Source organism: Psammomys obesus, unplaced genomic scaffold (assembly GCF_907164565.1).
Source record: "Psammomys obesus unplaced genomic scaffold, mPsaObe1.curated_primary_1811, whole genome shotgun sequence".
Lineage (NCBI taxonomy): Eukaryota > Metazoa > Chordata > Mammalia > Rodentia > Muridae > Psammomys > Psammomys obesus.
The window spans coordinates 1,747,156-1,759,222 of record NW_026592636.1 but is presented as its reverse complement, the minus strand read 5'-3'; the positions used below and the strand labels follow the sequence as shown (position 1 = coordinate 1,759,222).

The 12,067-nt window shown below is 49.0% G+C and overlaps 1 protein-coding gene across 4 annotated transcripts in view; it reads right to left on the bottom strand.

The window, feature by feature from the left end:
• Shank2 (SH3 and multiple ankyrin repeat domains 2) overlaps nt 1–12,067 on the bottom strand; it is a 435,405-nt gene that overhangs the window by 199,808 nt on the left and 223,530 nt on the right. The window lies entirely within an intron of this gene.

Genomic DNA, 12,067 nt, shown 5'->3' with positions numbered 1-12,067 from the left:
CACCCATCAATCTACCAATCTACCATCTATTCCTATGCATGGATCTACTCATCCATTCACCCATCTGCTCACTCATCTATTCATTCATTTATCCAGTTCACCCATCCATCTATGTATCAGTCCATCCATCCTCTCTTCCACCCACCCCTCACCCACATATCTACTCATTCATTCATTCATTCATTCATTCATTCATTCATTCATTCATTCACTCACTCACCTATCCATTCATGCATACATCCATACACCTATCTACATATCCATCTATTCATCTACTCATCATCCAACCTCTCACCAATCTATCCATCTATCCATCCATTCATTTATTCATTCATTCTCCAGTCCATCTTTTTATCTATCTATCTATCTATCTATCTATCTATCTATCTATCTATCTCCATCCTTCCATTCATTCATTCTCCAGTCCATCCTTTCATCTATCTATCTATCTATCTATCTATCTATCTATCTATCTATCCATCCATCCATCCATTCATTCATTCTTCAATTCATACATCCATCCACCCAACCACCATAGATACTCCTCCACGGTGCATTGTAAGTGGCCAAGCTCCTTTTTCCACCTTTAGATTGATTCAAGTTCTGGAAGATATTACCTACTTTATCTGCCCCATCCCATCCATCTACCCATCCATGTAGGCCATGCATCTATTCATGAATCCAGCCATGAATTTCTCTCATCCATCCATCCACCTATCCCATTCATTCCATATAGTCATCCATCTATCTACTTATTCCATTTATCTATCATCACATCCATCCATGTAACCATCTATCCCCCAATCCTACTTATCTATCCACCTATTCTATCCCTCTTCCTATATTTTCATTCCATTTATTTTCCCATCCAATCCTTCTATTCATCTCTTTCCACCTATACATACATCTACCAACCAACTCTTCATTGAGCACCCATTATCTCTAATATTTAAGCCCCTCCCCTTCCAAGAGGTGCTGTCTTTTCACTGTCATCATCTGTCCAGATGCTTTCTAAATCCTCCTCCAATGCTGTTGCCTTGTCCCCTGCCATATTTCTAATGTTTCCTCTATCTCATCCATCACCATGACCTTAGCACCTCTGAGAGGACAGACACTAAGAAAACCTACTGTGTATGTGTTGGGCCCACTGCCTGTGAATTCTCAGTAAATGGGCACCATAAGAGCCAGCTGGATGTCCTGAGGAGACACACCAATAAAGACAGAGAAAGGAGCAGAAGACAAAGAGGCTCTATCTCATGGATTCTCCCTTGGCCTCAGGATGCAGGCTTTGGGGGAGGGACCCCTCAAGTTCATAAGGACAGTGCTAGTGCATGTTGTCCTGGCTTCTCCTTGTCTGGTGACACCTTGCAGGGTCTCCACTTCCTCATCTGTAAAGCACGAGCATGACAACTCCCTTACAGGAAGATGTGTTAGCTGTGGGCATCCGGTCCACATAGACAGCTGCAGATTCAGACCGTCTTCCACGGCCTGTCCCTGCACCACATCCTTTCAGTGGCCAGGAAAGCAGACGGTCTGCAGTACTCTGCAGCACAGCTCCTTCCCTTCTCCTGGAGAGCTCCTATCCACCCTTCAAAACTGAGGCAGTGGCACCTACTGTGGCAGCCACAATCTCCAGGCTCTTCTCTCTCTCTCTCTCTCTCTCTCTCTCTCTCTCTCTCTTCCTCTGCTTTTCACAGTCTAGTCTTGAAGTTGGAAGAAGAAAAGGGGAAAGCAAGCTGAGCACCATCCTGGCAGGGTAGGTGTGGCGGCAGTACACAGCTCTGTGGCAGTGGGAGCAGGAGGCTGCCTGTTCACACCTCAGATCAGGAAACAGAGAGAAGAGAATGCTGGTGCTCAGAGGGGGACCACGAGGCAGGAGAGAGAAGGAAGTTGCCATAGGGAAGGATAGACCAGAAGCACGTGGCCATGAGGGATGGTCTGATAGAACCGAAACAGCCCAGGCAGGAACAATTATGGCAAGTAACTTGGAGTATGTATCTGGGAAATAGCGAAATAGCTTAGAGGGTTGATGCCTGGCCAGTTATATACTTTAAAGCTTATTTAAATCTAAAAAGGTCTATGTCTTGATTACTGGGGAACTAGCTGGGGTAGAGAAGCCCTTTAGAGTCTAATAATTATTCCACAACAGTTAACCTTAATGAAAAACAGCAAGTGTCCTCCTAGGAGGAAAAGAGGGGCTCATCCACAGAAAGGGAGGTCAGGGGAGCACCGAGCCCCAAGGGAGGATGCCTGCATCCTTTAGGAGCTAAGAGGCAGAAAGAGTCACTCAAGGGCATGTGGCCTTTTCACACCTTCTGGCCCTCATGATGTGGTGTCAATTCCTTTTGTTCAAGGTCTTATGTCATCATGGCCCTCCCCTCATCCATGGTCATTTGCTTCACCAGTCCCTGTAGACGCCTGAATCATCCAAGAACTGAGGAACAGATTAGTGACAGAAGGTCCTTGAAGGCACAGAGCTCGGCCTATCTGTGAAACCACACTACCAGCTACCACACTATCTAGGAAGATGCCTACAGCAGTCGGGGGCTCCTCCACAGCTGCCCTTCTGGCTGCATCTCCTGCCCTGTATTCCTGAGTATGTCACCTTCTCTGGTCAACACTGGCTCTTCCAAACCTTAGCTTTGTGACTCTTCATCCTCCTGTTCTTCCTCTCCTACCCAGCTACTTCGAGCTGAGCATACACCTCCTTTAATACACGGTTCCTGGTTCCAATTCCCAAGCTCTGGAGGAGGTGACACAGCTCCACACAGCTGACCACGGCTGTCCCTGTCCTGTGTCTGGCTTTTTCCAGGCAGAAGCTCAACTATATTAGACCCATACCATGAAAACCCAGCAAGTAACACAATTTGCATGTTATTTTACATCACCTTTCCCAAGGTGATTTAAAAGGGAAAACAGAATTCTAACGTCCACAGATCTATGTCTTTCATCTGCTTTTCAGATGAGCAGAGGGAGGCCCAGTGATGAGCTCAAGGTTACACACAGCCCAAGGTCAGTAATATCGGGGGCTCTGATCTTAGGACCTCCCCCCTGCTTTGCTCACCTGAGGAGTCTGTAGCAGCCTCGGACTTAGAGCTCTGAATTTGTAATAATGAAAGCCAGTCTGTATTTATAAAACCCCACTTCAGACACCAGACTAGTGACACACAGTGGAACATGAGAGGCTTCAGCATCATCCATCTACCACCCTCCTCCCTCTCGAGCTTCCTGGATGCAGGAGGCTCCTTGGTGCAGAGTGACCCCTCTCACTGGTTAGTCTGACCCTGAGCTTTTGCCGAGGGTCAAAAGAGTGCAGCCAGCCCTTCTCTATGCTCCTGGGCAGCAAGTCACAGTAAGAGAAGAGATGGCTGCAGGGTGCTTCCAGGATGGCCTGTCCTAACTGGCTGCTGCACAGCCGATTCCCACAGTGCCCCTCTATGAAAAGCAACAACAATCATGCCAACTCAGAGTAGAACACTGGGCTCCATGGACGACATCAGCAAAGCCTGGGAATGGCGGCTATGGGATCGGGCTAAGCCACAAGTGCTCAGGCTAAGGGAATGTGCCAAGTCCTCTTTAGGGCTTCCTAGAGTTAGGACAGCCAGGAACAAGCAGCCATGTCCCCAGAGTTGGGGCATGACCCCAGAGCCCAGAAGGTACCCACCCTGGGCCCATGCTTCTCCAGAGGACTCCTCCTCTCGTATTTGGTCTGCCAATACCTCATTATTTCCAATATCCTTCCAGCCTGAGGTGGATCTCAGCCACACAGCCCCCAAGAACCCCAGTACTGCCCACCACTGGTCTATCTTGCTTACTCAGCACTATGCCCAGCATGGTAGATGCCAATAACTGTTGGAAGTAGAGGAGGAAGTAAGGGGGAAGAGGCAGGACCATTACACAGATCCTGAGTGGAAGTAGTCGGTGTCACCTATCACACCCACCACATCTCTTGGTTAGAAAAATGAGAGAAACAGAATTTTTTTCTGGTGTTCACCCAAAAGAGAAAGACCCCAATCTTGGTGCCCAGTTTCTAGATATGAGGTATTCTTCGGGTCCCTAGAACTTAAAGCTGCTCCCAGGATCCCCACCAGCAGATGCAGCCACACTCAGAGGTGGAAAAGAACAGCTGGATAGTGGCATGTTCATACCATATATATCTCTGCCAACCCCCCCCCCCATGAAATGCTGCAATGGTAAGACCACCAGCGCAGCAAGTTCCCAGGGGTGAAATTGTTTGAACATGGGGGTCAGAGCTGGTTAGCTCTGTCAACTTGACACAACTGAGAATCACCCGAGAGAGAATTTTCCATTGAGGGATGGCCTGGATCAGACTAACTTTTAGACATGTCTAGGATGAACTGTCCTGATTGTTATTTAACCCAGCCCATTGTGGGCAGAATCATTCTCTACCTCTGACCTCCACATGCACAAAATAAGTAAATCTAAAAAAAAAAAAAAAGAAATTAAGAAGACAGAACACGCTACAAGCAACTCTGCTTGAATAAAGTTGATAATTTCAGTTTTATAGAATGAATCTTTGAAAGTTATAGACATTTTTAAACTCCCCCCTCCCCTGAAGAAATAGATAGCACAAGGTGTCTTATGTGCCACCTGCATCCTTGCCAAACATCCCTTGCCTTTTCAGCCTTGATGGACTGAGCTGCCTGATCTATGAGCCAGAATAAACCCTTCTTCCTTTAAGTTACTTCTTGTCAGGCATTGGACATTACTTTGATATAAAGCAGAGAGAGAGAGAGAGAGAGAGAGAGAGAGAGAGAGAGAGAAGTAAACTCTGAAGCTAGCTTGGGCTACATGGCAATAGCCTGTCTCAAAAATAGAAAAGATAAAAAAAGTGCTATAATGAAACTAAACAGAAATATTCTTACAAAAATCCTAGGAAGTGAAATAACTCTAGCAATCTAGAAAGCAGGTAATGTGTCACAGTCAAATACAGCTTTTCCTAGGAATGCAAGGTTGGTTCAGTGCAGATGCTGCTGTACTTAAGAGCACAGCAGCTTCATGTCCCAACCAGCCTATTTTAAGTCGCAATTTCTTAAGTTCAAAGTACACAGAGTATTCCCGAGTTCTGGCACCTCCCACTGAAGTTACCCAGCATACCTCAGGGTTGGCTGTTGTCTCTGCAGCCGTGGACTCACTGGGTTCACCACCACTGCCCAGCATTGCAAAAGTTCAGACCTATCCCACGTCACCAGATCAGGACTTACAATTCAGAATACTGTACCTACTGGGTACCTATTGCCTCCACACTGTCCATAAAATAAAATGAAGTAAAATAAAATAAAGAAGAAAATAAAATAAAAATTAATTAATTGAGGCTTTCCTATTCTGAAAGTCTAGTAAATACAAGCTACTTTATAAACACACAAAGGAAACTGAGATTCTACCTATGGCACACAGAGCACATGTTTGAGGAAACTCCTGGTACTTACAGTGATGTGCCTGGTCACAGACAGGACCCAGGGTCCCACATCCCACAAGTAGGCTCTTCCATGCAGCCTGGGGAAGACCCAGGTTCAGCAGGCAAAGCCCAGGTTCTGAATCTTCAGGCCAGCGATGACCTGAACAGTGGGAACCAATGACATCAGTGGAGGTAAGATCCAGGTGCCTGGCCAGTCGGACCCCCAAGACACAGCCTATTGTCCACAAATGTCAGTTTCTGGAGCATACCTTGAGAATGAACACATCTCTGGATGTGGAGAGATGCTGACTATGGGGACATTTTAGGTCTGCTAGGGCACACTACTAATCCTGGAGTGTTGGCAACTAGATAACAAAATCATCATCATTATCATCATCATCATCATCATCATCATCATCATCATCATCATCATCAATGTTGGTGACAGCAGTGACACACGTGAGCAGTCAGCTTAGGCATGACAGGTTTTTCATCCACTGATTCAACCAGCTACATATGGAAAAAATTGAATGAAAATGCTGTGAACAAACTAAAAAAAAAAGAGAGAAATTTTATTATAAATGTTCCCTTAATGGCATGGCACAGGGCTTGGGTAAAGTGCCTGCTGCACAAGCATATGAACTCAAAATCATATCCCTATCATTCATACAAAAAGCCAGACATGGCGGCACATGCCTATAATCCCAGCCCTAGGAAGAAGAGACAGGTGCATCTTGGGAGCTTCCTGGCCAGCCGGTCTAGTGGAACCAGGGATTCCAGGGCTCAGTGAGAGAGACCCTGTTTTAAAACATAAGGTGGAGAGGGGTTAAGAAAGATACCAAACATTGACCTTTGGCCTCCATGGGCCTGCACACCCAAACCTCCCTACACTGAAACAACACAATGTTAAGTGTTACAAGCTATGGAGAGCTGACTCACAATGTATGGGAAGACTGTGCAGCACATACACAGCATAGGAGACTTGGGTATCTGTGGAATTTGGTCCCCTGGTGTACTGGAGCTTATCCCCCTGAGGATGCCAGGAAACAACCAAGTTTTGGAATGCCCTGTTTGTAAACACCGAGTTCAGCGGCACACACAAACAAAAGTCAGTCACCTCTATCAATAACCACTTTCATCAAGCCAGCATCGGGGTGATGGTGACCTCTCCTGATTGCTCCGTTGAGCCTAACAAGTAAACTTGCATGTGAGGAAACAGAGGCACCAAGAGGACATGTGACCGTGTGTGAAGTCACGCTCTGGTCAAGGTTGAAGATTGGTTTGGGTTTGGTTACAGGAGTCCAGCTACCCATCCAGGCTGGCCAGCGCTTGGCACTGCAGAGGTTTCAGGGAGGCTGCTGGCTGGGAGGGGCTGTGTAGACATACACCTGCCCCGTATTGCAGAAGCATCCAGAACAGGTGCAAACCCTGGCAGCTTTCTTTCTATGGTCAAAGGTAACCAGGTGTCCTTGCTGATCCCGCCATCCTTCACTACCTGTGGACTACTCATTTCCTCAGCATCCCTGACACACAGGGAGACCTAAAAACAGAGCCAGGGTTCCTCCTGGTGCCTCCCCAGCCAAGCCTAGGTCTACAGAGACAGCAGCATGATCACAGGCCTGGATGTGGCTGACAAGGCTGGATGCTTCTCTCCTGAACGTCTTTCCACTGGGCTTCTTAGCATAGGCTGGTCCCTGATGCTCCTAGCAGTCAGGCCGGCCACAGTCTCTTCCTGGTTTTTGCACCCAGAGGCTACCATCTAGTGGTGAGAAGAGGGACATGCAGCAGGAAGCCAGCTCCCAAGTAGGCTTCCCCTAAGGACAGGAATTAAAGTTTGTTTGCCTCCTTAGAGGGGCAGGGGTATCTGTGCAACCTTGAGAAACCACTCTACCTCTCTGAGCTTTATCACCATTGTTGGGCACATGGACATGAGTTCTGGCTGTCAGGTTCAGGGCTGTCTGCAGCCCCATTGTGAAAGTAATATATGCCGTATCTTTAAGCCTCCAGAAGCCCATGCAGTGGGCAAGGCTGGGGGCCTTCCTGACTGAGCACAGCCATCTCTCTTTCCTCCTAGGGTTGAGGGGGGCTGCCTCCCTGGATGCCCACGTTTTACTTATAAAGATCACTGGGAAATGCATGAGTAGCCAGCCACGTGGCCTCCCTGAGCCTTCAATGATACATGGACAATGTGGGGTTAAGGGTAGTCATGGGCAAAACGCCCATGCTGGGGCTCTGGAGTGCACAGAGGTAGGCCAGGGAGTGAGTGGTGGGGCCCTTCCACTGCCTGGTGTATGCATACAGGGCCTAGGACACCCTTCCCAGGAAAGGCAGTGAGGACACTGTTTTACTCAAATCCCACCTCCAGCTAAGTAGGCCGATGGCCTGGCTACCTTCAACTAGTCCTTCTCTCTGGGTCTGTGTAGGCTCCATGGGGCCAACACGAATAGGTGCCAATGTACTGTAGCAGTGTAACATGAAAGAAGACATAGTGTAGATGAGATAGGGTGGGTGCCCTCTTGCACAGCATGCATGCTCTTCTCCTGCCCTCATGGCCTCAGTGTCTTTTATCCTACCTGTCTCTTAAAATGGCTACAGGAGAGGAGCACAGCACACCAAACTTAGGTTGTTGTTATAGTCATTCAGAGTTACAGAGAAGGGATTCCATATTCCTAAGGCTGCCACCCTAGGGGGGGCTTGGGAACCCCCGGCCTGTGTTCAGGAGCTGAAACGGCCCCTCCACTGAGCAGCTGGTGCCTAGTGCTGCTGCAGCAGCCCCCTTGGGCTCTGCTCTGACACTGAAGACCAAGGGCATGGAGCCCTCATTTTGCTTTCCAGGGTCTAAGCTGCTGACTGTGCCGAGTGGAGAAACCATGGCCCTGACTGCTGAGGCTCCTGTGGGCTTCCCTGGGAGATATGGTTCCTACACAGTTCATCTTGCCAGGGCAGCACGTGCCTGGTCCTTGTTCTAAGCGATTCCAGGCTGTGTGTGGAATCCTGTGGCATCTGCCTGTTCCCAGTCTGATGGGTGTCCTACCTGTATCACTATATATTTAAATCTCAGGCAGCAGTATAACTCCTCACGGAGCCCCCCAGGTCCTTCAGAGAACCCAAGAACGTATAAGCGGCATTGGGGACCCTGTGACCTCAGTGGCTTCCTAAAGCTATGGAAACAGATTGCCACACACAGGGCGACTCACAGGGCAGACATTTAGTACCTCATGTCCCAGAGGCTGGACATAGACTCAGGCATGGCCAGGCTAGTCCCTTCCACAAGTTCTAATAAGAGTCTGCTCCAGCCTTGTTTCAGCTTTTGGGGGCTGTCCTTGCTCTCTCCTGGCTGGTGACCAGGCAGTCTAGTCTCTGCCTCAATTATCTTGTGGCCTTCGTGTCCCTGCCTCCATTCTCATGCAAGTCTATGTTCTTTGCTTGCCTCCTCTCTCTCTCTCTCTCTCACTCTCTCTCTCTCTCTCTCTCTCTCTCGACATGCAGTCTGCCTGCACTGCCCAACATCTAATCTTCAGCTCCTATACTCCTGTGGGCTTTCCCAACATCCCCTCGGCCTCCAAGTCGCTGGCTATACAGATGTCCATCACACCCAGTTTTAACTTCTTTTTAAAAATTACATTTTAATTAATGTATTGTGTATTTGAGCGTGTGTGCCACAGCTCACGTCAGCAGGTCAGAGAACAACTTGTGGGATTCAGTTCATTCCTATCATCTGAGGTTCATAGGATTGAATTGAGGCCATCAGGTTTAGTGGCAGGTGTCTTTTCCTCATGACCCATCTCACTGGCCCTACTTTCTTCTCTTGCCAAGGCATCTGCTATTGAGTTTTAGGAACACCAGTTAGATCTGCAACAGCATCCACCTTTTGTGGCATTAGACATGGGATCCAGGGGCAGCACATGCCAGCCTCTACCTCAGTGCCCCCCACCCCGCTTCTAAGTTAGTCTCCCAAGCACTGGGTAAAGAGTGGGTGCAACCAGGCCTGGCCGTCTTTTTCCTAATGGGCATATAGTTGCGGAGTCGGGAGTGAGGAGGTAAATGTCTCTCCTCTCACAACAGGTTCTCAGGAAGACTCAATGAATCCTCACAAGGAAGCAGCACCGAGAGCAGGCGTGGCATTTAGAGTGAGTCCCGTATCCCACTGCACACCTGTCTCTGACAGCGGGACGGAGGTTCCCATGGTCTGCGGGACTTCCAGCTATAAGGTATCCATGGCCTGCAGGTGGGAGGGGGCCAGTCAGGCTCTGGAGGGTGAGTGAACAGGGTTCAAAGCGTGGTCTCAGAGAGGAGAGGCGGTAACAGGGAAGGGGTGAGGTCTTTTGGAAAATTTTATGAAGCTACCAGGTGTGGACCGAACTGTTGCCCTGCCTTTAAACCCTGAAGCCTTGGCCCTTGTGGGTCGATCTTTGAGGGGTTAGACAGCTCACGAAGGTGGGCACTTCATGGGGGGGGGTGTCTCTATGAAAAACGCCAACAGTCTGGTGAGGCATTGCCTGCATGGAAGCACTCAGGAGTCCGAGGCTGGGAGATCCCAAGTTTGAAACCAACCTGGGCTACACAGGGAGAACCTTGTCTCATAGAAAAGGTAGAAGGTTCTTGAGAAAAATGATACCTGAGGTTGACTTCTGGCCTTCATGTATATATCAACATGTGTGCGCCCAGATGAACACCACACACACACACAAACACTAAATTTAAATAAATAAATAGCCAAAGCTGTGGTCAAGTACTTTCCTTCCACACAGGAGAACACCAGCAGCCAGCCTTTTGGCCATGTGGTGGTTTGAATAAGAATGGCCTCCATTGGTGCATATATTTAAATGCTTAGTCACCTGGTTGTGGCACCATTTGAAAGGATTAGAAGAATTAGGAGGTATGGCCTTGCTGGAGGAAGTGAGTCACTGGGAGTGGGCTTTGAGACTTTGTCAACCCATGCCTGGTCCAGTCTCTCTCTCTCTCTCTGCCTTAGATCAGGATGTAGCTCTCAACTAATTCTCCTGCCATGCCTGCTGCCATGCTTCCTGCCATGATTATAATAGACTAAACCTCTGACACCGTAAGCAAGCTCCCAATTCAATGCTTTCTTTTATAAGAGTTGCCTCATTCATGGTGCCTCTTCACAGCAATGAACAGTGATTAGGACAGGATCCATTTGAGGATGTAGTAAGCAGGTGGGCATCTGTGTCCCAGGGAGTGAGTCCTCCCGAGACCCAGCCCCTGATCTGTTTCCAGACTCCAGAGCGGGAAGACGTATGTATACTCTGTCCCTCTGATCCCTGTGGCCTTTGTCACAGCAGCTGGCTGTGAGAGGCTACTCCCCTCTATGTGGGCAGGTGGTTCAACCATCTGCAGCTGGATTCTTGATGGAGGCAGAGCCTGTGCACTGTGGGGACATCAGCACCATTCCCTGCCTACTTGGGCTCATAGCTCTGGGCCCACGGCCTGAAAAGAAAGCCAGAGCTTGTCCACTGTGTGTGCTGGTGGCTGGGTACCACCAGCAGGGGGCTCTCTCGGTGGGCCTTTGAGCATGTCTGTCGTTGTCCACTTTCACAGTTAGCTCTTGGCCTCATGAAGCCCAGGGAAGACTGTCTTAGTCTGAGTCCCCCTACTAGGTGTGTCCTGGGGGCTGTAGCTCTCATGAGTTCCTAGGTCTGGAACAGTCCTGGAGAGCCTCAACTGCACCCACCAATCCCTGTTCGTATCTGCCCTGCTGAGGTCTCCAAGCATCATTTTGATCAGAATGTAAATCATAAGATGCAGGGATGGCTGGGGAAGCTGAGTACTGAGTTGTGGCAAAGAGATCTGCTTCGTGTCCGTGTGATTAATGGGGCTCCTGGGTGGCTGTGGGCTCCAGACTGTGGCAATTTCCATGCGAGATTCTGGGGCTACTGTGGGGCAGGGCTTAGAGATGGTGTCTGGGATGCGCAGGGGTGGTCCTTCACCTAAGTCCAGTCACTGTGAGACAAGACCAGGACCCAGCAAGGGGAAACATGGGCCTAGCCCCAGGCCCATGGCTCCCAAACAGTTTCCTGGCCTAGTTTCTCAGTTCCTGACATCTGGATGGCTGGGGTTCTGAGTTCCTCAGAACAGATACCACACTCCCAAAGAAAAGACAGGGAGGAAGGCATCTGAGTCTATTTTATATTGCTGTGACATAAACCTGAGCATGGGGAGTTTATAAGGTATGGAGATTCACATGGATCTTGGTAGAGGTTGAAAGTCTGAGAAACTGAATTGGCATCTGTATGGCACTCGTTAAGGGTCTCCTGCCAGGTCATCATACAGCCAAGGACACCACATGGGGGCAGAGCAAACATGCCAGGGTCTCTTCAAAGGCCACCACAAGTCCTTGTGACTTCATCTGACTTCACTGTCTCACAAAGGCTCCACATCCAAATGCCACAGACCTGATACCTCAGGGTTAAGTTTTCTACATGTGAACATCCAGGGGACACAGCAAAACTCAGCAGGGACCAAAGCCACTTGCCATCCTCAGCAGCCATGCACTCTAGCAATGTCTGGAGGAGGAAGAGAAGTGGAGGCTAGGGGTGGGGCATGGAGAAGGAGGACAAAGAATAGGATGAGGGGGAGGAGAAGGAGGAGGAGGAGGAGGAGGAGGAGGAGGAGGAGGAGGAGGAGGAG